Genomic DNA, 26212 nt, shown 5'->3' with positions numbered 1-26212 from the left:
GACACTCACTTCCCTGGCTTTTTGTGGGTAAGTGGCAGGATTTGAGCTCTTCTCTTCTAGTGCAATCTCAGAGCTTTCAGTATCTTGGGACCTTTTCCAGCAGGCATTAGCTTCTCTATCTTGGGACCTTTTCCAGCAGGCATTAGCTTCTCATTTTGCTACCCCTAAGTTAGGGGCCAGGAGATGAAGCATTCCACTCCTACAAAATGCTGGTGACTTGAAGAGCTCAAAAACAGGTATTGTACTAATTCTTCCTTCTCCTTCACATTCAGATGCCAGGCTGCCGCCCAAGAGTTAAGGGGTTCTGGTTCTCTTCAGACGCAAAGAGTGAATAGTGCTCTGTGGCAGAGGTTTGTATTTATACATCTATGTCTTTAACAATGGTGCATTTGCTCTCAGGATCATGCTACCTGGAGTCCCTGAATGACAGTTGTCTGGAATAACAAGCAAGATCACTGACAGCCCCAGAACTGCTTCCCTAGCTATGAAATTTTGTTATATCTGTAAATAAGCACAAATATTAACTAGTCAGTAATGTTGAATTTTGTTGAATGTATAATTGGACCTAGATTTGGAGAAAAGATATTCAACTCTAATTTTGTTTCAACTAAAATTTGACTGATTAGTCTCTGCCTCTTTGTTTAAACCATTAACTCTTCCTGTAGAACCCCGTGGCCCATTGAAATCCTCCCATTTCCACCCAGTCAAGTTCCTAGACCTTTGAGTTCTCTTTTTTGTTATTGTTCTTCGTCTCTTGGTGCATGTGCTTTCTAATATTTTAATTTTTTTCAAAATACTACATATATATAGTTATAAAATTCAACTAATAGCATAAGACATAATAAATTTTGAAAAAAAAAAAAGCAGCAGACTTCTGCCACACTACACCCAGAACTGCTGTTCTGGCAACTGTTGTGCTGGCAACCACTGTCAATTATTTGTTTTTTCTCATGATACTTCCTTGATATTTAGAAATGATATATTTGTTCTGTCCTTTCTTGATTTTAGACATTAGTTATTGACTTCCTGCTATGGAGATAGGTATTTGGCTCTCTCATCCACTGTCCTCCACACTCTTTAGCCACTCAGCAACACAAAGGCCTTTCTGCCCATCCCGCCAGAGTATGTTGTAACATAGCTTTTTGCTAAACTGTATTTAACATTTATGACAATAAGTATTCACATTCGAGCCACGTAGAGTACAATGATTCAATTTCCTTCCTAACAATTCTTTGTTTTTCCTATAGTGGATAATGTCTTTCACTGGGTGCTCTGGTCCTGCTGCCTCTATTAATCCCCAGTACAACAGAGTTGAGAGGTGGGAATTTTAAGAGCCCTCATGAATAGGTTAATGCCATTATCTTGGGAGTGGGTTAGTTATTGGGGGAGTGAGTTCCTAATCGAAGGATGGGTCCAGCCCCCTCCCCTCTCTCTCTCTCACACACACAAACACACACACACACACACTCACTCACTTTCTGATCATGTTATGCCTTCCACCATGTTATGATGCAGCAAAAAGGTCCTCACAAGATGCAGCCCCTTGATCTTGGACTTCCCAGTCTCCAGAACCATGAGACAAATAAAATTCTACTGTTTATAAATTATCCGATCTGTGGGATTCTGTCATAGCAGCACAAAATAGACTAAGACATGTCCCTTTCTGGAACTGTGTTATCCAGGGATTGGAGTTCCTGGGCTGATTCTTTAATGGCCTTATCTTTTCTCTTTTATTTTCATCTGTTTGTCTTTAGTTCTACTTTCTGAGAGAGTTTCTCCATTTGATTTTCCAACACTTCCATTGAATTTTAGAAGTTTTCTGCTTTTTATTTATGTATTTATTGTTACTAGGGCTCTTTCTTACTCTCGGACTTTTCAGTTTTTCTTAGGCTGGCACCCTGTTTCTGTTTTCAAGTGAAAATCTTTTTATATGTCTCTAAGAATATTAAGTTTGAGGGATTTTATTTAATTTTCTCCTGCTCCCTGTATTATCTCTTTTCTTCCAAGTTTCTTTTTTCCCCCTGATTCATTTGGTTTGGAGATTGTCTTTCATGTTAGAGGCCTTCCCCAAATATCTTGTGATCCTGTCTGCCCACTTATATTTCCAAATAAGTCATCAACTACTTGATTGGAAGCTTTGTGTGTAATGGGTGATATTTGTCAATCCTCTCTGTGAATGAACTAGGAAATGAGCTGATCAACTGAGAGTAAGAAAAAAGAAAGAGAAGCTCAAAGTTTCCCACCTAAATTTTGCTTTTGGTTCAGTTATTTGTATATGGTTCAAATTCTAGATTAGCCTATCTAGCACTGCAGAGCAGCTTGCTGTCAAAACAAAACATAAATGTTTCTTTTATTTTAACTTTTTCTTTTGCTAACTGTTGAGCATTCTAGGAAACTTTTAGGATGAAGATTTAATTTGCTGCTTCTTTCCATCAAAAGCAGAAAGAGAAAACAGACAATGGTGTAGGCCCCAGATCCTTGTAAAACCTCCTAATAGTCTTCAAATCTTAAGAAAAAATATTCTCAACTCCAATTCATTCTTTCATTCATTCAGTAAATGTTGAAGTATCTATCATAAGCCAAACACTATTACCCTTTGGGTTTTTAGTTGTGAAAAAATATATATAGAAATAGTTCTTATCCTCATAGAGCTGAATATCTTGTGAGGGAAATAAACAGTAAATAAGTAAACCAACAAATAAGTGTGCCAGGCATGGTGGTCTGTGCCTGTAATCTCTGCACCTTGGGAGGCCAAGGTGAGAAGACCACTTGAGGCCAGGAGTTTGAGACAAGCCTGAGCAACAGAGTTAGATCCTGTCTCTATGCAAAATAAAAAGAAGAGAAGAAAATATTTGATGGCTTAAATGGAATTCCCCATTTAGAGATTACCTGGTGGTTTCCAACTGGTTAAGTTATTCTGAGTTGGTTTTCTGTTTGCTTGTGTAGAATCCCAGATTGCTAGGGCCGTCTCAGCCTAACAGACTCCAGATTATTTTTTTAAACATACATTGATTATGAATGAGAGGAAAGATCTACTTAAGTATAGTGGCCAAAGGCTGCTCCAAGGAGATGACATTCAAGCTGAAGCTAGGCTGAATCTAGTTATTTAAACATTAACAAAAACTTAATAATATATATGTGTGACAATAACAATGTTTTTATGTTCCATTTAATTTTTCTTAAATAAATAAGCTCCTTTTTCTTTCTGAACACTTAAAAACACACTTCAACAAAACATAAACAGATTATTTTAAACAGAAGACACATAGCAGTTTCCTGATAATTTTGAACTCAGTTTGTAAATGAAATAGGGTTTATGCCTTAATCAGTGTCAATGTCCTTCTCTCACACCAGGAAATGCTGACCTCAGGCAGCACTCCACATGCGAACTTCTTTAACTCTGTCTCACAGGAGGGCCGCCATCTCATACTTCTCTTCTTGGTTTCTCCCCATGTCCAGGTGAAATCTATTCAATCCCCAAAACTCCCAGAATCAAAAAAGGAAGAAATTCTTTCCTCAGGGAGTGGGGTACAAAGGAGGCTGAATGAACAATGACCACAAGTTAGGAATTGGGAGAAAAGGAAGACAGGAAGACAGGAAGACAGAGAAACAGGGAAAATGATTTTGAAGGAAGACAAGTCAGAGGCATGGGTGGGCTGGAGGCCCCTTCAGGTAGCCGAATGTGGGGGCGGAACTGAAATGTCCATCAGGCCCCGTAGAGAGAGAGGGAGACTGTGAACGTCTACAGCCAATTATCATGTCTCCATGTGTCCCATAACACCCAGCGCAGATGCTTTTTAAATACTTGTCAGACTCACATTTTTTGACACCTGTTACTTGTTGTGTATTAGAGATGCAGAGAACAGTAGGAATGTGTTTTTCTCACAGTTCAATGGAGAGCACAGACACAAAAAGCCCATAATAGAACACATTCAATGTTGTCTTTGTACAACAAAATACAGAACTCTCCCAAAGTCATTTCCCAGGGCTGACTGGAAGACGAAATGGCCAAAAAGCTAGTCAGGTGCAGGTTGTGATGATTGTAACAGTGATTTACATGAGGGGTAGAAATTTATCTGGACCTCTTCTTCATTGTATCTACAACAGTTAGAACAGCACAGGGTTCATAAAAGATACTCAGTAAATACTTGTGGCTTAAATGAATGAATAATTGTTAAAATACCTTAGATAGTGGGCAGACATCATAGGGCTTTTTTTTAGTTTTTAAAATATTTACTATTTTTGATTGACAAATCACAGCAGCATGCATTTATGGTGAACAAGGTGATTTTTGATCATGTATACAATGTGGCATGATTAAATCAAATTAATTAACATATCTTCACTCACCTACCATTTTTTACGGTGAGACATTTGAAATGTACTCCCTCAGCTATTTTGAACTGTATAATACATTATTATTGACCATGGTCGCCTTCTGTGCAATAGATCTCAAAACCTATTCCTCCTGTCTGTCTGAAACTATTACCCTTTAATCAACACTTCCACATTCCCTCTCATGTCCTAAGGTTTTAAGCTGAAAAGTAACACAAGCATTTCTTAACTTAGAATTAGACCTCTGGCAGTGCAATCTGGAAGATGATTGGGAAGGAAAAGATTAAGGAAGGAAGGAGTGGTTAGGAGTCTGTGGAGTGGTCCAGGCAAGGAATAAAGGGAAAGGGTGAGCAATGGCAGGATGTGGTGGGGAAGAGGAGGGGCCCTAAATGACACTGGCATTTCTGCCTTTGGCAACAGAAAGAAAACAAGGGGAGTGGAGAAAGGCCTGAGGCACCAGTCTTGAGAAGGATCCTGATCCAAGGGAAGATGTCCCAGGAGAGAGCAGCCCAGGTGACAAAGGAGAGCAGGTTAATGTGTCAAGTGCTGGGAGAAGCCAAGGATAACAGAATTTAAAAGTGGCCAATGAATTTATCCATCAGGATGTAGCTGGAGGGGCAAATCAGCAGCAAGTGGGTGGAGAATGAATGATTGAAGATCTGGAGTCAGGAAAGACAGCTGTTTCAGAAGGCAACTGAGAAGAGGAGAGACAGGATATGTTTGGACTAACACAGTTTCCAGCCATGACCTATGACTAAGCCAAATGGGACCAGGGACGCCATGAGAGGCCTCCCCTTGCCTGCCGGAAGAGCACAGCCTCAAGTGTCTCTCAGAGCACCTCTAGGCAAGGGGAGGTGGTAAGTCCTCTCTGAGAACACAGGCAAGGGGTTTTGAAGCTCTCCTCAGTGGGCTGTGCAGGGTTGAGTGTGGGTGAGGCAGCACTTTTCCTCAGGGAGTCCCAAGAATGAGCTGAATGCCTCGCTGAGTCTGCAGCAGGTCATGCACAGAGGACCGAGGCCAATAGAGAAAAGGTGGACCGAAGCGGGCCCTGGGATGGTGGCTCCAGAGCCCTTGTCTCCTGCCACCCCAGAGACACTTCCTGCTGCCAACTAATCTGGCTCCTCCCTTTCTTCAATTGCTCCTGGATCCAAGAGGAAGAGAGGCAGGGATGCTAAGAAACTAGACCAAGGCTTGCCAGGAAGAAGAGAGTCAGAGAAGGAAAAACATTACCTGAGCAAAGGGGTCTGGTAAGGACAGAGCTGGAGCTCTGGCTGGTGGGGTTCCTGGCAGTGCAGTGATAGCTCTCACTTTCCCCAGATATCCAGGGGACACTGAGAGTGGTCCCCCCATGGGACACAACTGCCCCATGACTAGGAGGCTCCCAGCTGTTCTGCACATTCTCTCCAGCCTGTTCCAGGGAGCAGGCCAGGGTGATGAAGCAAGTCCCATCCTTCATGATCTGGGAGCTGGCAAAGATGTTCAACTCCTACAGCATCTCTGAACCAAGAAGGGAAAGCTTGAGATATGAGAAGGCTCTGGTCTGGCCAAACAGGGTAGAGGAAAGCTCAATTTCAAATGTGGGGCCCTCCAGCCCTCCTTACCATAGACAAGCAGGGTGAAATCCCTGGTGATAATGATTGAGGAAGTATGCAGAGTTACCCAGGCTTATAGGCTTATAGTCCTGCAGCCTCAGGGGGCTGATCTGAAGAGAGTAGCTGTGGTGGGGAATGTTCAGTCATCCACTGTAGGGTCCCTGAGTCTCAGGAACCAGAACTGGTTTGCCTATTCATCCTTGTTGTAAAACAGCAACACGCTCTCAAGAGCTCCACGTAACACTTTCTACCTCTTGCTCTGCTGGGACCTCCAGTGGCCGAGTGGCCAACTCCCCAAGGATATCTTCCCCACTGTGTCCTCTCCCAGTGTTCCTGACCCTGTAGACAAAGAAGAGAACCCACAACCTCAGTGTCAGTGTCTCCCCACCTAGTCAGGAAAGCCACAGGCTCCATCCAGCTCCTCCTGTGTGAGTCCCTCCAGCCTCCCCACCAGCTCCAGTGGGTCTTCTCCTCCCACTGCCATGACCACACAGACCAACACCCACCCACCCCAGACTCCCACCCTCCCAATGGTGTTAGCCCCCTTGCCCCAGGGTCTGAAGGGAACCAGGACTTCTTCTTCCACCCTCCCTGTCAACCCCAGAGCTGCTCAGGCCCCTGGGCAGACTGAGGAGCCTGGTACATATGCAGAAGTGAGGCACCGAGATAGGGTGGGAGCTGCTGTTACTGAATGGGTTCTTGACCACGCAGGTAAAAGTTAGAGCACTGTCCCCAGGCCTCAAGGAGACACTGAGGACAGACCCTCCACAGGACACAACAACAGTCTGGGGTTCCAGGGGTGTCCAGCTGTAAGTCACACTGCCTCCTCTGCTCTCTGCCACACGTCAATGACATATGAGAGTGACAATGCAGCATCCATCCTCACTAATCCTGGAGCTCAGTGTGACATGAGGCCAGGCCAGCTGCTCTGTGTGTGCGAAAGGGAATAAACTGAGGACTGGGAAACTGCTCTGGGCCTCCACTTCACAGGACAGAAAATGCACGGCATTAGTGCCCAAACCTTGCATCACCTTGAATACACAGAAGGAACAGCAGAGGCAGGATCTGCCCACATTTGTTCCAGAACTTTGTGCTATGTAAGGCCATGTCACTTAACATCTCAGTTGATTTCCAGAACAACTCCATGAACTAAACAGGGAAGATGTTATATCAACTCCATTTCCCAGGCTCAGAATGCTTAGATAACCTGCCCAAAGTCTCATCTAGTTAAGTGGTAAAGCCAAAATCCAAATCCAGTGAATTTGAGCCCAAAACTGAGGTTCCCAATCCTGCCCTGAATAGATAAAGGAATGCAAGTATGGAGCTGTGTTGTAATTACATATTTTCCCCGTAGGAGGCTCTGCAGCATACGCTGAGCTTCCAGGTGTTGATCAAGAGTCCCAGAGGAGGTGGCTGTGTGCCTTTGAGGTTTCTCCCACTCCCTTGCACTCCCTTGGACCTGCTCCCCGTCTCCTCTTGCCCCAGGGCCATGACCCAGATATTCTTAAGTGCTTGAGGTGTCCACATTGCCATTATTTTTCCACCAGCCTCCCAGGCCAGACCCAGGAGGATTTGGGGGAGGCGAGAAGAGCAGCTGCAGACACCAGGCCTGAAACACTCAACAAAGTCATATTGCATAGAACAAGGCTACTCTGCTACTCAGCCTCAGCCCTGTGTTCCACACGACTGCAGCCCCAGGGGCAACTCAACTGTGCAAAGTAGGACCACACAGGCCCAGCGTGTCCCCCAGGAGAAGGCAGCCTGGACATCCCCACAGGTGGGTACCTTGCTGCTGGCTCTCCCCAGTGTGTCTCCTATAGATCAGGCCCTGGGATGCAAGCCATTTGACTTCTATTGGCCCTTTTCTCATCCAATAAATATGGCGACATACCAGAAACCCAGAGAATGAAGGCACAGGGTACAGCATCAGAACACCTGAGTTCGATTCCCAAATGTGCCACTTTCTAGCTCCATGTCATAGGTGTCTTGTTTTCCCTTTCTAAGATTCCATTTCCTTCCTAGAAATGAAAACTCCTGACCTGCATACTGACAGGGCTGTTGTGAGGCTGCAGTGACGGGAAACACCCTGTGAAGGACGGAGCCTGACCATTAGCACCGCCTTGCCATTGGGATGTCAACCCAGAGAGAGAAGGGCTCTCTGGAAGACCCCACCTCTGATGGATTGGCACAACCCTATCCTCTACCCAGACTCCACCTGACACCATACCACACTAAGTTAGTGCTATCAGAATGACTATCAGCGAGGCCAAAGGGCCTCTCCCACCAGTTTTGGGCCCACCCTACCCCAGTGAGCAACCCAACCCCAAGTTCCAGCAACCCACTTCCATTGTGCCCTGGTCCTGTTGTGAGAAGCAGGCCATAGCCAGCCCAGGCCTGATTTATGGCAGACACGCCTTCTCCCCAGCCATGTGGACCTGACCAGAGAGCAGCCCCATCAACTCCACTAAAAGAGTGCCTTCATCTAATAGGAAGATTTCCTATCACAGAATCCAAGAAAAATGTCTGTGAAGGTTCTCTGCTGGCCTTCCCATGTCCATCCTCACTCATCACCTGTCCCCCTCGCTCATTGCAGGGGAACGGCTCCGCCATAGCACCCTGAGACCTTGCGCATCTCTCTCAGGCGAAGGTTTCAACCTCTGCTAAACTGGGTCTTGGCAAAATGCCTTGTGATCCGCCCAGAACACGAGAGTTCAGGTGGCCTGTGAGGCACAGCCTTGAAGCCATCTCCCCTGGGAGGCTGTCATGAGACTATGTCCCCTGGCCCCTGGGGTTCTGATGCAGTATGGGACTTCCTGTCCTCAGAACACAGCTGCGGTCTCTAAGTCCTCTTTGCTGAAGGTAGAATTGGCCCCTCGGCATCTGGGTATTCCACAGCTCCCACTGCAGCCATCTGGCCCCTTTTGTTTCAATGTTATCTTTTCTGGTGTGGGACAAGTGCCCAGGGATCTGGAACCCTTGGCTACTCTTCCATTCATTATATGAATAATCAACTGTCTGAATCTCAAAGTGGCTCAGCGTAGCATCTTTCATAGGCCTTTCTCGGTGCTGTGTGTGCTTGATACCCACCCCATTGCTTCCTTTGTAGTTTCTCCTGCTAAGATTTTTAAAATTTCTTTAAGGAATTTGATAAGAGCATCCTTCTGCATCTCCATAGGCCTTTCCAAAGCACTTTCATATGTTTTCACTCTCACAAAAAGGTATTGTTCCCATTTTAGTAATGAGGAAGCTCCAGGCCACAAGAGGAGGTTGTGGAAAAACTCAGTTCTCAGGGCCTGAAATCCCATTCTCTGACCACTACTGTCCCAAGAACTCTGCTTCAGGTGGTCTAGGGTAGGTCCTGAGGCTTGACATTTTTCAGGAGATTCTCTCAGGCAACTCTAACTTACATATCTTTAAAAACAAAAAACAAAACAGTGCGCATAAATTAGTCTTGCAAATTGCGAATGTTACTAAAGCTGTAGAAATGACTGAGAGGCTGACACTGCCTCACCCACTGCTGCCATCTCTAAGACACCCACTATAGACTTGCAGATGGTACTCCCAGGTGAGGGTGCTGCGGAAAATCCTCATGTTAACATGGGCTCAGTAGGGCCCTGCATCCTCCCAGCTCGGTTGCTGATCTACACGCAGGGATAAACCTGGACTCATGACACTCAAGCGACCCGAGGACCAGGTTTCCGCTTGGTAAAAGATGTCTGTGCCCCCAGCTTCTCCCATGGTTACTGTGGTGATCTCCATGGGGACCGAACGCGATATCCAGGAGATGGTCGCCACCTCCTGTCCAGAGCATCTGCAGGGGCAGAATGACAGACCCTCCTAGGTCCCAGTGACCACTAGGGGTGCTGTGGTCCCTCTGGACGTCCCTGGTCCTGCAGACACAGAACAGAAGCTTCAGGGGGTAGCCTGACTACGCCAGAAGGTCACAACAGGCCTGAGAGGGGATTATTATCCCCATTTTATAGGCGGGAAAACAGTGACAAAGAATTTAGGTGACTTGCTCGAGACCACATCCCCAGAAGGCTTTGTCCAGTCACTTCTGAAACAGATGTCACATCCTCTGAGGCCTAGCCAGGATTCCTGGGAACACATCTTTCTAGAGCAGGAGAACTTGTGGTGTGCTGGCCAAGCCAGTTTAAGGGTGCTCAGGGGCAGCTGTTGGGATCCCAGCCTATACTTAAGAGAAGAGTGTAAGCACTGGGGAACCAGTCAGACTGCCCGAGTTCAAACTTGCTCTACCAGGTACTAGCTGTGTGATCTTGAGCAGGTGCTAAAACTCTCTGAATCTTGGTTTCTTACCTGTGAAAAACAGGAAAGGCCATCTTCTAGGATTTTGTGAGGGTTAAATGAAATAATGCAAGTAAATACTATTCACTATTAGTATTCACTATAAGTATTGTGAATTATTATAATTCACTTCAATCCACTATTAGTATTATTAAAGGCACTTTACATCACTGGAATAAATTAGTGAATGCACCTTGTTTGCATCCTCACCAAAACCAGTCAGAACTCTTGTAGAGCAATTTTGAAAACCACTCCTCAGTAGCATGACCTATCTCTGTCAGAGTATTTCTGCAGCACAGACGTGCAGTCCCAGGAGGCAGAAATGCTGAAGCTGACCAAGGTCTACTACACACTTTTCTCTCTATACAGCTGTGTACAGAGAGAAAAGGCAGCATGGGGTCTAGGGTTTGATTTCAAATTGGAATCTGGAAGCACTGGCTACATAACTGCTTCTTAGACTGGGTGATGAGGGTCCTTGCCAAGCTGAACTGCGTGGTCCTGTGATGATAGCTGCGGTCACGAGGAGTGGGATGGTGTTTGCTGTCTTGTGAGGGTGTGTGCGCCAAGCCAGGGGACATGCAGTGTCCTGGTGCACTCACCAGACTCCACCGGCTGGCCCAATGTTATGTTCTTCCATGGAACTAACTATTCTGGCTCTGCCTGGAGTGGGCAGCAGGAAGCATCCCACACAGGGTGTTGCTGACACCAGATAGATATTCCTCTCCCCAAATACAGCCCAGGCCTGAAACCTAAGCTGGAGGTATTCCACCTGGAACAAGCAGCTTTGCCCCCGGCTTGTACCCTCTAGTGTGGTAACTCGCTAGACCGGTTTCCATTCTGCTTCCTTGTTACAGCCTTATCTGAGCTCTATACTTCTGGTCCAGCCACGCCTTCCCCTTAGTTTCCTTTGGCCTGTGCTTTTGTTGAATTGTTTTGTTTCAAGCATTTACTTCATTCTGCCTCATACAAATAGTTGTGCTGTGTGTCTTTCCCTAGAGCCCATGAGCAACCCACGGAGAGAAGTTGGGAGGGAATTAATATCTGAGTAACAAGGTAAAGTAAGGCCAGCGGTTTAGCCTCATAGTTAGGTGTAGTTGGGGGAATCCAATGAATCCTGTTTCTGGATTCAAGGGAGGAGGGGAAAGAGACAGAGAAGGATCAAATGCAGGGCACAAATCCCAAAAGCCAGACACTTTGCCAAGCATATTATGCACATTACTTTCCTTAACCCTCCCAACAGACTTGTAAGGTAGGTATTCTTTTATCTGCACTTTATAGATGGAAGACCATGAGACTCAAAGAGCTTAAGGAACTTGCCCAAAGTCACCAGCTAGGAACAGTAGAGTACCGGTTAAAACCCAGGTGTGTCTGTCCCCAGAATCAAGGCTCTGTTTACTACACCAGCTGCCAGCAGCAGGCCTTCCCATGCCAAATTCTTTCCTGTGTCACACTGTCACCCGCTTTTCCCTAGCCACACACAGCATAGGATCTGGCACACAAGAGGACTTAACTGATGTTTCTAGAACTGAACTGAGGAACTGTGAACATTTTTAAGGCCACACTTGTCTTACTCAATCTCTTGCCATGGGCCCAAGAGATGCCCCTGTGCTCAGAGACTACCAAGGGCCTGGCCCAGATGCTGTGGAGGGAGGAAAACACTGATATGCATGCTCCACAGTGGAAGAGGAAAAGCGCAGGTGTGAGAAACATTGCAGTAATCCAGCTTCTTGGTTTCAGTTCTGTCTTTGGTCAGGGACACTGTGGTTCTCTGATACACTCCTTGTTGCTCCTACCCAACAACACAGTTGGGCTGTGCTGACTTTCAGTTTCGCAGATCACTGGAAGATGCCACGTAATCTCTCTGAGCCTCAGTCTATCATCTATAAAATAGGTGAAATGCTACCTGCCTTGTCCATATCACAAGACTGTTATAGGGATCACTTTTTTTTTTTTCCGAGATGGAATTTTGCTCTTGTTGCCCAGGCTGGAGTGCAATGGCACGATCTCAGCTCACCGCAACCTCCGCCTCCTGGGTTCAAGCAATTCTTCTGCCTCAGCCTCCTGAGTAGTTGGGATTACAGGCATCCACCACCATGCCCGGCTAATTTTGTATTTTTTAGTAGAGATGAGATTTCTCCATGTTGATCAGGCTGGTCTCAAACTCCCCACCTCAGGTGATCCACCTGCTTCAGCCTCCCAAAGTGCTGGGATTACATGTGTGAGCCAGTGCACCCGGCCAGGGATCACGTTTTTAAAGATTTAAGTTAAAGTTCTTGATGAACTATCAAGGTTTAAACACATCTGGGGGATTCATCAGTTTATTAAAGGAGATCCCTAAAGGCTGGGGTGAAAACAACCCTGAACGCAGGTGACTCTAAGAACAGAACGTGGGGGAGGAGCCAAGACGGCCGAATAGAAACAGCTCCAGTCTACAGCTCCCATCATGAGCGACGCAGAAGACAGGTGATTTCTACATTTCCGTCTGAGGTACCAGGTTCATCTCACTAGGGAGTGCCAGACAGTGGGCACAGGTCAGTGGGTGCAGCACACCGTGCAAGAGCCGAAGCAGAGTGAGGCATTGCCTCACTCGGGAAGCGCAAGGGGTCAGGGAGTTCCCTTTCCTAGTCAAACAAAGGGGTGACAGACGGCACCTGGAAAATCGGGTCACTCCCACCTGAATACTGCGCTTTTCTGACGGGCTTAAAAAATGGCGCACCAGCAGATTATATCCTGCACCTGGCTCGGAGGGTCCTACGCCCACGGAGTCTCGCTGATTGCTAGCACAGCAGTCTGAGATCAAACTGCAAGGTGGCAGCGAGGCTGGGGGAGGGGCACCTGCCATTGCCCAGGCTTGCTTAGGTAAACAAAGCAGCCAGAAAGCTCCAACTGGGTGGAGCCCACCACAGCTCAAGGAGGCCTGCCTGCCTCTGTAGGCTCCACCTCTGGAGGCAGGGCACAGACAAACAAAAAGACAGCAGTAACCTCCGCAGACTTAAATGTCCCTGTCTGACAGCTTTGAAGAGAGCAGTGGTTCTCCCAGCACGCAGCTAGAGATCTGAGAACAGGCAGACTGCCTCCTCAAGTGGGTCCCTGACCCCTGACCCCTGAGCAGCCTAACTGGGAGGCACCCCCCAGTAAGGGCAGACTGATACCTCACACAGCCGGTACTCCTCTGAGACAAAACTTCCAGAGGAACGATCAGACAGCAGCATTCGCGGTTCAAGAACAGTGTCTGCACTGTTCTGCAGACACTGCTGCTGATACCCAGGCAAACAGGGTCTGGAGTGGACCTCTAGCAAACTCCAACAGACCTGCAGCTGAGGGTCCTGTCTGTTAGAAGGAAAACTAACAAACAGAAAGGACATCCACACCAAAAAGCCATCTGTACATCACCATCATCAAAGACCAAAAGTAGATAAAGCCACAAAGATGGGGAAAAAACAGAGCAGAAAAACTGGAAACTCTAAAAAGCAGAACACCTCTCCTCCTCCAAAGATCACAGTTCCTCACCAGCAATGGAACAAAGCTGGATGGAGAATGACTTTGACGAGTTGAGAGAAGAAGTCCTCAGACGATCAAACTACGAGCTACAGGAGGAAATTCAAACCAAAGGCAAAGAAGTTAAAAACTTTGAAAAAAATTTAGACGAATGTATAACTAGAATAGCCAATACAGAAAAGTGCTTAAAGGAGCTGATGGAGCTGAAAGCCAAGGCGCGAGAACTACATGAAGAATGCAGAAGCCTCAGGAGCCAATGCAATCAACTGGAAGAAAGGGTATCAGCAATGGAAGATGAAATGAATGAAATGAAGCAAGAAGGGAACGAACAAAGCCTCCAAAAAATATGGGACTATGTGAAAAGACCAAATCTACGTCTGATTGGTGTACCTGAAAGTGACGGGGAGAATGGAACTAAGTTGGAAAACACTCTGCAAGATATTATCCAGGAGAACTTCCCCAATCTAGTAAGGCAGGCCAACATTCAGATTCAGGAAATACAGAGAACGCAACAAGATACTCCTCGAGAAGAGCAACTCCAAGACACATAATTGTCAGATTCACCAAAGTTGAAATGAAGGAAAAAATCTTAAGGGCAGCCAGAGAGAAAGGTTGGGTTACCCACAAAGGGAAGCCCATTAGACTAACAGCTGATCTCTCAGCAGAAACTCTACAAGCCAGAAGAGAGTGGGGGCCAATATTCAACATTCTTAAAGAAAAGAATTTTCAACCCAGAATTTCATATCCAGCCAAACTAAGCTTCATAAGTGAAGGAGAAATAAAATCCTTTACAGACAAGCAAATGCTGAGAGATTTTGTCACCACCAGGCCTCCCCTAAAAGAGCTCCTGAAGGAAGCACTAAACATTGAAAGGAACAACCAGTACCAGCCGCTGCAAAATCATGCCAAAATGTAAAGACCATCAAGACTAGGAAGAAACTACATCAACTAATGAGCAAAATAACCAGCTAACATCATAAAGACAGGTTCAAATTCACACATAACAATATTAACCTTAAATGTAAATGGACTAAATGCTCCAATTAAAAGACACAGACTGGCAAATTGGATAAAGAGTCAAGACCCATCAGTGTGTTGTATTCAGGAAACCCATCTCACATGCAGAGACACACATAGGCTCAAAATAAAAGGATGGAGGAAGATCTACCAAGCAAATGGAAAACAAAAAAAGGCAGGAGTTGCAATCCTAGTCTCCGATAAAACAGACTTTAAACCAACAAAGATCAAAAGAGACAAAGAAGGCCATCACATAATGGTAAAGGGATCAATTCAACAAGAAGAGCTAACTATCCTAAATATATATGCACCCAATACAGGAGCACCCAGATTCATAAAGCAAGTCCTGAGTGACCTACAAAGAGACTTAGACTCCCACACATTAATAATGGGAGACTTTAACACCCCACTGTCAACATTAGACAGATCAATGAGACAGAAAGTCAACAAGGATACCCAGGAATTGAACTCAGCTCTGCACCAAGCGGACCTAATAGACATCTACAGAACTCTCCACCCCAAATCAACAGAATATACATTTTTTTCAGCACCACACCACACCTATTCCAAAATTGACCACATAGTTGGAAGTAAAGCTCTCCTCAGCAAATGTAAAAGAACAGAAATTATAAAAAACTATCTCTCAGACCACAGTGCAATCAAACTAGAACTCAGGATTAAGAATCTCACTCAAAACCGCTCAACTACATGGAAACTGAACAACCTGCTCCTAAATGACTACTGGGTACATAACGAAATGAAGGCAGAAATAAAGATGTTCTTTGAAACCAACGAGAACAAAGACACAACATACCAGCATCTCTGGGACACATTCAAAGCAATGTGTGGAGGGAAATTTATAGCACTAAATGCCCACAAGAGAAAGCAGGAAAGATCCAAAACTGACACCCTAACATCACAATTAAAAGAACTAGAAAAGCAAGAGCAAACACATTCAAAAGCTAGCAGAAGGCAAGAAATAACTAAAATCAGAGCAGAACTGAAGGAAATAGAGACACAAAAAACCCTTCAAAAAATTAATGAATCCGGGAGCTGGTTTTTTGAAAGGATCAACAAAATTGATAGACTGCTAGCAAGACTAATAAAGAAAAAAAGAGAGAAGAATCAAATAGACGCAATAAAAAATGACAAAGGGGATATCACCACTGATCCCACAGAAATACAAACTACCATAAGAGAATACTGCAAACACCTCTACGCAAATAAACTGGAAAATCTAGAAGAAATTGATAAATTCCTCGACACATACACTCTCCCAAGACTAAACCAGGAAGAAGTTGAATCTCTGAATAGACCAGTAACAGGAGCTGAAATTGTGGAAATAATCAATAGCTTACCAACCAAAAAGAGTCCAGGACCAGATGGATTCACAGCCGAATTCTACCAGAGGTACAAGGAGGAACTGGTACCATTCCTTCTGAAACTATTCCAATCAATAGAAAAAGAGGGAATCCTCCCTAACTCATTTTATGAGGCCAGCATCATCCTGATACCAAAGCCTGGCAGAGACACAACAAAAAAAGAGAATTTTAGACCAATATCCTTGATGAACATTGATGTAAAAATCCTCAATAAAATACTGGCAAACCAAATCCAGCAGCACATCAAAAAGCTTATCCACCATGATCAAATGGGCTTCATCCCTGGGATGCAAGGCTGGTTCAATATACACAAATCAATAAATGTAATCCAGCATATAAACAGAACCAAAGACAAAAACCACATGATTATCTCAATAGATGCAGAAAAGGCCTTTGACAAAATTCAACAACTCTTCATGCTAAAAACTCTCAATAAATTAGGTTTTGATGGGACGTATCTCAAAATAATAAGAGCTATCTATGACAAACCCACAGCCAGTATCACACTGAATGGGCAAAAACTGGAAGCATTCCCTTTGAAAACTGGCACAAGACAGGGATGCCCTCTCTCACCACTCCTATTCAACATAGTGTTGGAAGTTCTGGCCAGGGCAATTAGGCAGGAGAAGGAAATAAAGGGTATTCAATTAGGAAAAGGTGAAGTCAAATTGTCCCTGTTTGCAGATGACATGATTGTATATCTAGAAAACCCCATCGCCTCAGTCCAAAATCTCCTTAAGCTGATAAGCAACTTCAGCAAAGTCTCAGGATACAAAATCAATGTATAAAAATCACAAGCATTCTTTTTTTTTTTTTTTTTTTTTTTTTGAGACGGAGTCTTGCTTTGTCGCCCAGGCTGGAGTGCAGTGGCGCGATCTCGGCTCACTGCAAGCTCCACCTCCCAGGTTCACGCCATTCTCCTGCCTCAGCCTCCCGAGTAGCTGGGACTACAGGCGCCCACTACCACGCCAGGCTAATTTTTTGTATTTTTAGTAGAGACGGGGTTTCACCGTGTTAGCCAGGATGGTCTCGATCTCCTGACCTCATGATCCGCCCGCCTCAGCCTCCCAAAGTGCTGGGATTACAGGCGTGAGCCACCGCGCCCGGCCCACAAGCATTCTTATACACCAATAACAGACAAACAGAGAGCCAAATCATGAGTGAACTCCCATTCACAATTGCTTCAAAGAGAATAAAATACCTAGGAATCCACCTTACAAGGGACGTGAAGGACCTCTTCAAGGAGAACTACAAACCACTGCTCAATGAAATAAAAGAGGATAGAAAGAAATGGAAGAACATTCCATGCTCATGGGTAGGAAGAATCAATATCTTGAAAATGGCCATACTGTCCAAGGTAATTTATAGATTCAATGCCATCCCCATCAAGCTATCAATGACTTTCTTCACAGAATTGGAAAAAACTACCTTAAAGTTCATATGGAACCAAAAAAGAGCCCACATCACCAAGTCAATCCTAAGCCAAAAGAACAAAGCTGGAGGCATCATGCTACCTGACTTCAAACTATACTACAAGGCTACAGTAACAAAAACAGCATGGGACTGGTACCAAAACAGAGATACAGATCAATGAAGCAGAACAGAGCCCTCAGAAATAACGCCGCATATCTACAACTATCTGATCTTTGACAAACCTGAGAAAAACAAGCAATGGGGAAAGGATTCCCTATTTAATAAATGGTGCTGGGAAAACTGGCTAGCCATATGTAGAAAGCTGAAACTGGATCCCTTCCTTACACCTTATACAAAAATCAATTCAAGATGGATTAAAGACTTAAACGTTAAACCTAAAACCATAAAAACCCTAGAAGAAAACCTAGGCATTACCATTCAGGACATAGGCACGGGCAAGGACTTCATGTCTAAAACACCAAAAGCAATGGCAACAAAAGCCAAAATTGACAAATGGGATCTAATTAAACTAAAGAGCTTCTGCACAGCAAAAGAAACTACCATCAGAGTGAACAGGCAACCCACAAAATGGGAGAAAGTTTTTGCTACCTACTCATCTGACAAAGGACTAATATCCAGAATCTGCAATGAACTCAAACAAATTTACAAGAAAAAAACAAACAACCCCATCAAAAAGTGGGTGAAGGACATGAACAGACACTTCTCAAAAGAAGACATTTATGTAGCCAAAAAACACATGAAAAAATGCTCACCATCTCTGGCCATCAGAGAAATGCAAATCAAAACCACAATGAGATATCATCTCACACCAGTTAGAATGGCAATCATTAAAAAGTCAGGAAACAACAGGTGCTGGAGAGGATGTGGAGAAATAGGAACACTTTTACACTGTTGGTGGGACTGTAAACTAGTTCAACCATTGTGGAAGTCAGTGTGGCGATTCCTCAGGGATCTAGAACTAGAAATACCATTTGACCCAGCCATCCCATTACTGGGTATATACCCAAAGGACTATAATTCATGCTGCTATAAAGACACATGCACACGTATGTTTATTGCGGCACTATTCACAATAGTGAAGACTTGGAACCAACCCAAATGTCCAACAATGATAGAATGGATTAAGAAAATGTGGTGCATATACACCATGGAATACTATGCAGCCATAAAAAATGATGAGTTCATGTTCTTTGTAGGGACATGGATGAAATTGGAAATCATCATTCTCAGTAAACTATCTCAAGAAGAAAAAACCAAACACCACATATTCTCACTCATAGGTGGGAATTGAACAATGAGAACACATGGACACAGGAAGGGGAACATCACACTCTGGGGACTGTTGTGGGGTGGGGGGAGGTGGGAGGGATAGCATTGGGAGATATACCTAATGCTAGATGATGAGTTAGTGGGTGCAGCGCACCAGCATGTCACATGTATACATATGTAATTAACCTGCACATTGTGCACATGTACCCTAAAACTTAAAGTATAATTAAAAAAAAAAGTTAAAAAAAAAAAAAGAACAGAACGTGCTGGTTTTCCCCTGATGGAGAATAAAAGTGAAAGCTTGAAACTCTGGAGACTAAGAGCAGAACCTGTCCCCTCATCATGAATATCTCAAGATCTGTGTTCCCCTAGCCTCCAAGTCCCAGGCCCATCCCCCTGTCATCTGTCAGGTTCTTAGAGGTGAGCAGTGAGAATCCACAGGGACAGGAATTACCAGTGTGCCAGGCTTGAGCTCCCCCACTGAAACCACTTATGGGACATGAAAGGCCCAACTCAGGGTGAAGGGTGACTCCCAGCAGCTGGCAGGAGAGGGAGGAAGGGGAAAGAGATGCAAGAGAACCAGATACAAAACACAAATCCCAAGGCACTACATCACCACAGGTCTTTAAAAACCTGGACATCTCTGGAAACATGACTGAAATGACATGATGCAGACTACATGTGTCTTGGAACTGACTGTGGCTGATCCTCCATCTCATGCCTCCACAATTCAGCCTCTCTGGAAATGCTCAGGCTCCTTGTGATACATTAGTCAAAGAGATGTGAGGGTCACAAGGACACCGTTTAGAGCTGCGTGACCTGAGGTTATAGCACATGCGCACAGACTTACGCACCCACGCACACGTGCGCACACATACACACACACACGCACACACAGAGCCTGGCTCCCATAGAGGCAGCACCTCAATGAAAATTGCACATTCCTAGAGTAAACCAGTGTACGCAGCAAATAGACGAGCCTGGGAGGCAGTGGAGGGGTGGACTTACCTATGAAAAGACCAAGGAGGAGCAAGAACCATGGTAGAGAATGGGCCATAAAGTGCACCTGCAGAACTGCTTGTCACATGGCAGCAGATGACGGACTATGCATGCGTAAATGTCAGCCTACTACCAGTTCCTGTTTTTAGTGTCACCACTTTAATCACATGTAGTTTATGTGTCACAAGATATGAAGATGAGGGAACACAAAAGAAAGAAGGATGAGAAGCGCCTGAACGAGCTACTTAAAAGCCAACGCTGGTGACATCACAGCCTTGCTTTAAACCCCTCAGGGGTGTACCACCCCCACAAGGCTAAAGTCCGGGGTCAAAGTCCTTGTGGACAAGGCCCTTCATGATTGGCTTGTGTCTTGCCAACCTACCTGGCCACACTCTGTCACCAAGTCTCACAGCTTGGACTCCAGTCACCACAGACTGCTTCTAAAGCAGTCCCCTTGGGATTTCTCATTTTTGTAAATGCAGCTCTGCTCCCTCAGGCCATCTTACTGATTGGATTGCCCTAGTCTCTGTCATCTACCTCACCCTAACACCCTCCTATTGACCATCTCCAGTCATCACCACCTTGGGAAAGGCCTCCCTGAAGCCCCAGGCTAGGATGGTGCTAGGACATCCATTCCCTCTTGCTGTTGGACATCAGGCCTGTGGTTATGGGTCAGGACACTTGTACTACCAGCCTCCCAGTTCTCAGGCCTTCTGACTCAGACCAGGACCTACACCACCAGCTTCCCTGGTACTCCAGCTTGCAGTCACCAGATCATGAGACTTCTCAGCCTCCATGATCATGTGAGCCAATTCCTATTAAAAGAGAAAAAAGGAAACAATATATATATTCAAGGTGTGGTTTCTCTGAAGATCCCTGGCTAATACAACTGCCTGTGGCATTTGACACTTGAAATACTCTCTCCTCCTGGACGCCAGGATACCGTTCCCCCCGGGTTCTCCTCTCTCCTTCACTCAATGCATATTTGTTGAGTTCCTGCTAGGTGCCACAAAAGCTCTGTGCTAAGGACTGGGGATACAGAGATGAAAGGAAGTGTCTGCAACCATGTTGCTTACAGTCTAGTGGGAAAGAAAATTTATGTCAATAAAAAATAAAGTAATGCAGATGGTTTTACTTTCTGGTTGGGTACAGTGTGTTGGGCATGAGGCTTTCTGGTTTGAATACTGCCTCTGCTGCTCGCTAGTTGTGTGACCTAGGCAAACTACCTGCCAATCAATAAGAGTTAGGAGTTCTCCTTTATAATTTATTTCCTTGAAGATGGTTTTTGCACATAAAAATTTATTCATAGGCCATATTGCTTTTAAGAACTCATATTCAATTTATTAAATAAATAAATTTAAAACCTAAGTCAGTCTTAAGTTCAGTTCAGCTTACAAATCTTACTGTTCTGCTTACAAATTAGGCAAATTTTAACTACCCTTCTTGAGGACAATTAATAAGATTTAACTCAAGGCCAGGCATGGTGGCTCACACCTGGAATCCTAGCACTTTGGGAGGCCGAGGCAAGTGGATCACTTCGAGCTCAGGAGTTCGAGACCAGCCTGAGCAACATGGTGAAACCCCATCTCTACAAGAAATACAAAAATGAGGCGGGCATGGTGGCTCATGACTGTGGTCCCAGCTACTCAGGAGGCTGAGGCTGGAGGATCGCTTGAGCAGGGAAGTAAAGGTTGTAGTAAGCCGAGATCGTACCACTGCACTTCAGCCTTGGTCACAGAGCAACATCCTGTCTCAAAAATAAAATAATAATAATAATTTGACTCATTTTACAAATTTATAAGTTGATTCCCTTATTATTCTAACTTATAAATGTAATATATTTAGTTTTGTTTTAAAGTATTTTAATCAGCAAATAAACCTTCCCAAATACTTAAAGGCTTGTAAACCTAACACATTAAACTTCTAAGTGTGGTCATTCTTAAGTTGTCTTAAATTATTCAATTCTTCATGTAAATTAAGATTTCCAACTAAAATCACAAAGGCACAAATGTAAATCAATTACATAGTTTAAATGAGAAACACAAATATCTCAGTTCATTCTGGCTGCTATAACAAAAATATCTTAAACTGGGCAATTTATAAGTAGTGGAAATTTATTTCTTATGGTTCTGCAAGCTGGGAAGTCCAAGATCAAGGTGCCAGCAGACTCTCGGTCTGGTTAGGGCTCACTCTCTGCTTCCAAGGTGGGGCCTTGTTGTTGCATCCTCCAGAGGAGATGAACACTGTCTTCACATGGCAGAATAGTGGAAGGGCAAGAAAGGGCCAGATAACTCTCTGAAGTCTCTTTTATAAGGACATTAATCCCATATATGAAAGCAGAGTGCTCATGACTTAATCATTTCCCAAAAGGCCCCACCTCTCAATACTATCGCTTTGGGGTTTAAGTTCCAACATATAGGACAGGCACAGTGGCTCACACCTGTAATCCCAGCACTTTGGGAGGCTGAGGCAGGTGGATCACCTGTGGTTGGGAGTTCGAGACCAGCCTGGCCAACATAGTGAAACCCTGTCTCTACTAAAAATACAAAATTAGTCAGGTGTGGTGGCACGTGCCTGTAGTCCCAGCTACTCAGGAGGCTGAGGCAGGAGAATCACTTGAACCCAAGAGGCAAAGGTTGCAGTGAGCTGAGATTGCATCACTACACTCCAACCTGGGTGATAGAGTGAGACTCCATCTCATTTAAAAAAAAAAAGTTTCCAACATATGAATTTTGGAGGGACAAATACATTCAAACCATGGCAACAAAGTTTACTACAATTTTAATGAACTAAATTTCCTCAAACAATACGTATACTTAAAAAATACTGATTACCTTGAACATGTCTATTTTGTATTCCTTATTTTCCCAGGATTGAAAGATTCATAACCACAAAAGAAACAATTATGTCATCCCATTTACAGCCATTTCCTGGGGTACCTTCTCAATTAGCTAAAGTTGCTTAATGACCAGAAATATCACTGACATGTTAACTAATGGTATTACCAGCACCCCTTTTTTTTTTGAGGTGGAGTTTCGCTCTTGTTGCCCAGGCTGCAGTGCAATGGCACAATCTCGGCTCACCGCAACCTCCGCCTCCCAGGTTCAAGCGATTCTCCTTCCTCAGCCTCCCCAGTAGCTGGGATTACAGGTGTGTGCCACCACGCCCGGCTAATTTTGTTTTTTTGGTTTTTTGTTTTTTTTTTTTAGTAGAGACGGGGTTTCACCATGTTAGCCAGGATGGTCTCGATCTCCTGACCTCGTGATCCGCCCGCCTCCGCCTCCCAATAATTTTGTATTTTTAATAGAGACAGGGTTTCTCCATATTGGTCAGGCTGGTCCTGAGCTCCTGACCTCACGTGATCCGCCCACCTCGGCCTCCCAAAGTGCTGGGATTACAGGCGTGAGCCAATGTGCCCAGCCGGCAGCACCACTTTTTGCTTGTTTTGTTGCTACCCTCTAAAAGGCTGGTCTCATAGCCTGTATCCCTAGATTCCACTTGAACACTGTGACATTCCCTAATTCTTCCCTCTACTGTGGCTGCAGCAGTTGATTTGATGTTGAATTTCTTTAGCTCCTAACATATATTTGTCTTTCCATCTAAGTGTAAAAAGCTTTGAGCTTGTCAAAATTCTACAGTCTTTCATATTCTTCCAATCTGTAGTAGCATATATATACTGCAAGTCAATACAACATTAGAAATAAAGTCCAAAAAAATGCAACTGTGTAAAATGCAAGGTCGTCTTAATTGCACAGTGAATGAAGTGTTGGTTGGGGGCTGGTGGTGAAGCAACACAGCTGAGTATGTGGTTGTGGCTGCCAGACCCAAATCTCAACCCAGGCTGGAGTCTGATGCTACCTGGAGGCAATGCCCAGTTGACAGGGGTGATTCTGGGCCTGTAGCTGGCTGGACTCCAAGGACAGTAGCATGGATTTCAAAAATTTTCCAGTCAGTCACATCCACTTGCTGGGCTGGTTGAAGTATACTGAGAAGGACAACACTGGAGACGCCGGGGCCAACATCACTGGATATTGCTCCCTTATTCCCAGTGCTAGTGCCTTTGCCTCCCTGTCCTGATGAGAATATTAGCCCTCCCCATGTGAGGACAGGGCACACTTAACAAATGCATCATACCAAAATTTATATTAATTTAGGTTTTACTATACTTAAATGATAATACTTAAATTGGATTTTGTGTATTATAAGGCTGTGTCCTCCTATGGTCACAACTTCAAAGGAGGTCATTTCAGTGATGTTACTTTCCTAAATCTCAGTTTTCTCATCTCTAAAATGGGGATAATTGGAGTATCATCCAAATAGGGTCTATCTTAGGATTAAAGGAGAAAACATATGTAAAGTTCTAAACACAGAGGCTCACTCATAGTAATTACGCAATAAATGTTAGTAATGATTTTTATTATTACCAATCTCTCTGAATTCCCTTCTGCCTTTGCCCTCGCCTCCCATGCAGACTGTTCCTGCTCTCATGTTCTGTACTCAGACTCCTTCAATAGCTTCCGCACCTGTCTTCTCATCCCCAGGCTCATCCGTTCCACCCATTCTCCCTCCACTCTGTAGCTCCAGGAAGCTTCCTACTCCTACTGGATTCTTGTTGCCTTTAGCTTGGTAACAGGATGCTTTATCTGGGCTCTGGTAACTTCTCCTGACCGTATGTCCTGCAATCCCGTCTAGACAGCCCATGTTCTAGTCACAGGACCAAGGCTAGAGTGAAACAAGACATGCTCCTAGTGCACAAAATTTAAAGATTTTCGAGATTCTGTCACTTTCAATATTGTGCAACATCAGATCATGACCAGCCTCTAAAGATGCTTTCCATGGACATAAGCCTGTTATCTTAATGGTTCCTCGCTCTCTCTCCCTTCTTCCTTTGAACCCAGACTTCCTGGGTTCAAGTCCTTACTAACTATAAAACTTATAGTAAGCTATTTAACCCCTCTCCACCTCAGTTTTCTCATTTATAGAATGGGGATGATAAAAGATATCTCATAAAACTATTGTAAGATCAAATGAGTGAATATGTTAAAGTGTCAGAAGATGGACTAGCACTCTGTAAGCTTTCATTGAATATTAGCTAAAACTACACACTCTGCCAGCCTCAAGTTTTCCTGCCAAGTCCCCTTAATGTTACAGCCTAAGTAAACAAATGACCTGAAGCCCGAAACACAAACTATAGCATGGCCAGCTATTACGCTACTGACAAGAAGAAGGAGGAGAAAAAGACAGTTTCCCAAGTCAGGATATAGGGAATCATGCCATTCTCCAGCCTACCTTTTCAACTCAGTCACCTCTACACTGTCACATACGATGTCCACCCCCATTGCAGTCTCCCTGATGCCTTTGTCCATATTAAAAGTCCTTCATTGCATGTGACAGAAAGCTAGCACAAACTGCCTTGAGCAAAATAGAAAATGTATTGGGTCACTGTATTAGTTATCTGTTGCTGTGTAACAAATTGCCCCAAACTTCACAGCTAAAAACAATAAGCATTTTTGATGAAAAATAAAAAATTGAAAAAAATTTAAAAACCAAACATTTATTATCTCACAGTTTCTCTTGATAAGGAATCTGGGCATGGCTTAGCTGGGTGCCTCTGGCTTAAGGTACTCACACAACTAACATCACGGTGTCAGCCAGGGCTGCAGTCATTTCAAGGCCCTCCTGGGGAGGATCCACTTCCAGTCTCACTCATGTGATTCTTGGCTAGCCTCAGTCCTCATGGACAGTTGGCCAGAGGAATCAGCTCCTCGCCGATTGTTGGCTGGGGGCCTCCCTCTGTTCTTTGTTTTGGAACCCTCTCCCTAAAGTATCTCACAAAATAATACCTGGCTCCCCTCAGTGTAAGGTAGGGAGACAGAGATAGTGGGAAAGAAAGAGAGGGAGAGAGGGCAAGAGAAAGAGAGAGCGCATATGCACACACATGCTAACCCAAGATGGAAGTCACAGCTTTTTTGTAACCTAATCTCAGAAGTGACCCATCCCACATCTCTGCCACATTCTATTCACTTGAAGCAAGTCACTAAATCCAGGCCACACTCAAGAAGAGGTGATTACACAGAGGCATGAATGCCAGGAGGTACAGATCTTTAGCAGTCACCTTTAGAAGCCAAATTTAGAACCCAAGTCCCTTGATGTCAAAGCAAGTGATGCTCCACGTCAGTCACAAATGAGGCCCTGAATAGACTTGGGACCTCTACCTGCCTGCGCAGATGGGAGGAGTCTGTGGTGTTTTGTATAAACAACCCTCCCTCTGAGACACACACACATACACATACACATGCACACACACACTCATATACACATGCAGAAGCTGTGACACGTGCGGAAGCTGTGGTAAGTGCATCCTCCTTCAGTCTCAGTTCT

General features: G+C 44.6%; 1 long non-coding RNA gene across 2 annotated transcripts; it reads right to left on the bottom strand.

Annotated features, from left to right (window-relative positions):
* Positions 1–2319: 2319 nt before the first annotated feature.
* LOC129527154 (uncharacterized) lies at positions 2320–19908 on the bottom strand. Of its 2 annotated transcripts, XR_010133542.1 has the most exons (4): positions 19841–19908; positions 5937–6266; positions 5566–5832; positions 2320–3540 (listed from the first exon to the last, which is right to left on the bottom strand). It is a non-coding gene; the product is annotated as an uncharacterized lncRNA (long non-coding RNA). The 2 variants fall into 2 exon arrangements; XR_010133541.1 differs by having other exon boundaries at positions 2320–5832.
* Between the last annotated feature and the right edge of the window lie 6304 nt (positions 19909–26212).

Source organism: Gorilla gorilla, chromosome 1 (assembly GCF_029281585.2).
Source record: "Gorilla gorilla gorilla isolate KB3781 chromosome 1, NHGRI_mGorGor1-v2.1_pri, whole genome shotgun sequence".
Classification (NCBI taxonomy): Eukaryota; Metazoa; Chordata; class Mammalia; order Primates; family Hominidae; genus Gorilla; species Gorilla gorilla.
Note: the sequence above shows the minus strand (reverse complement) of the source record. Positions and strands in the feature narration are given on the sequence as shown.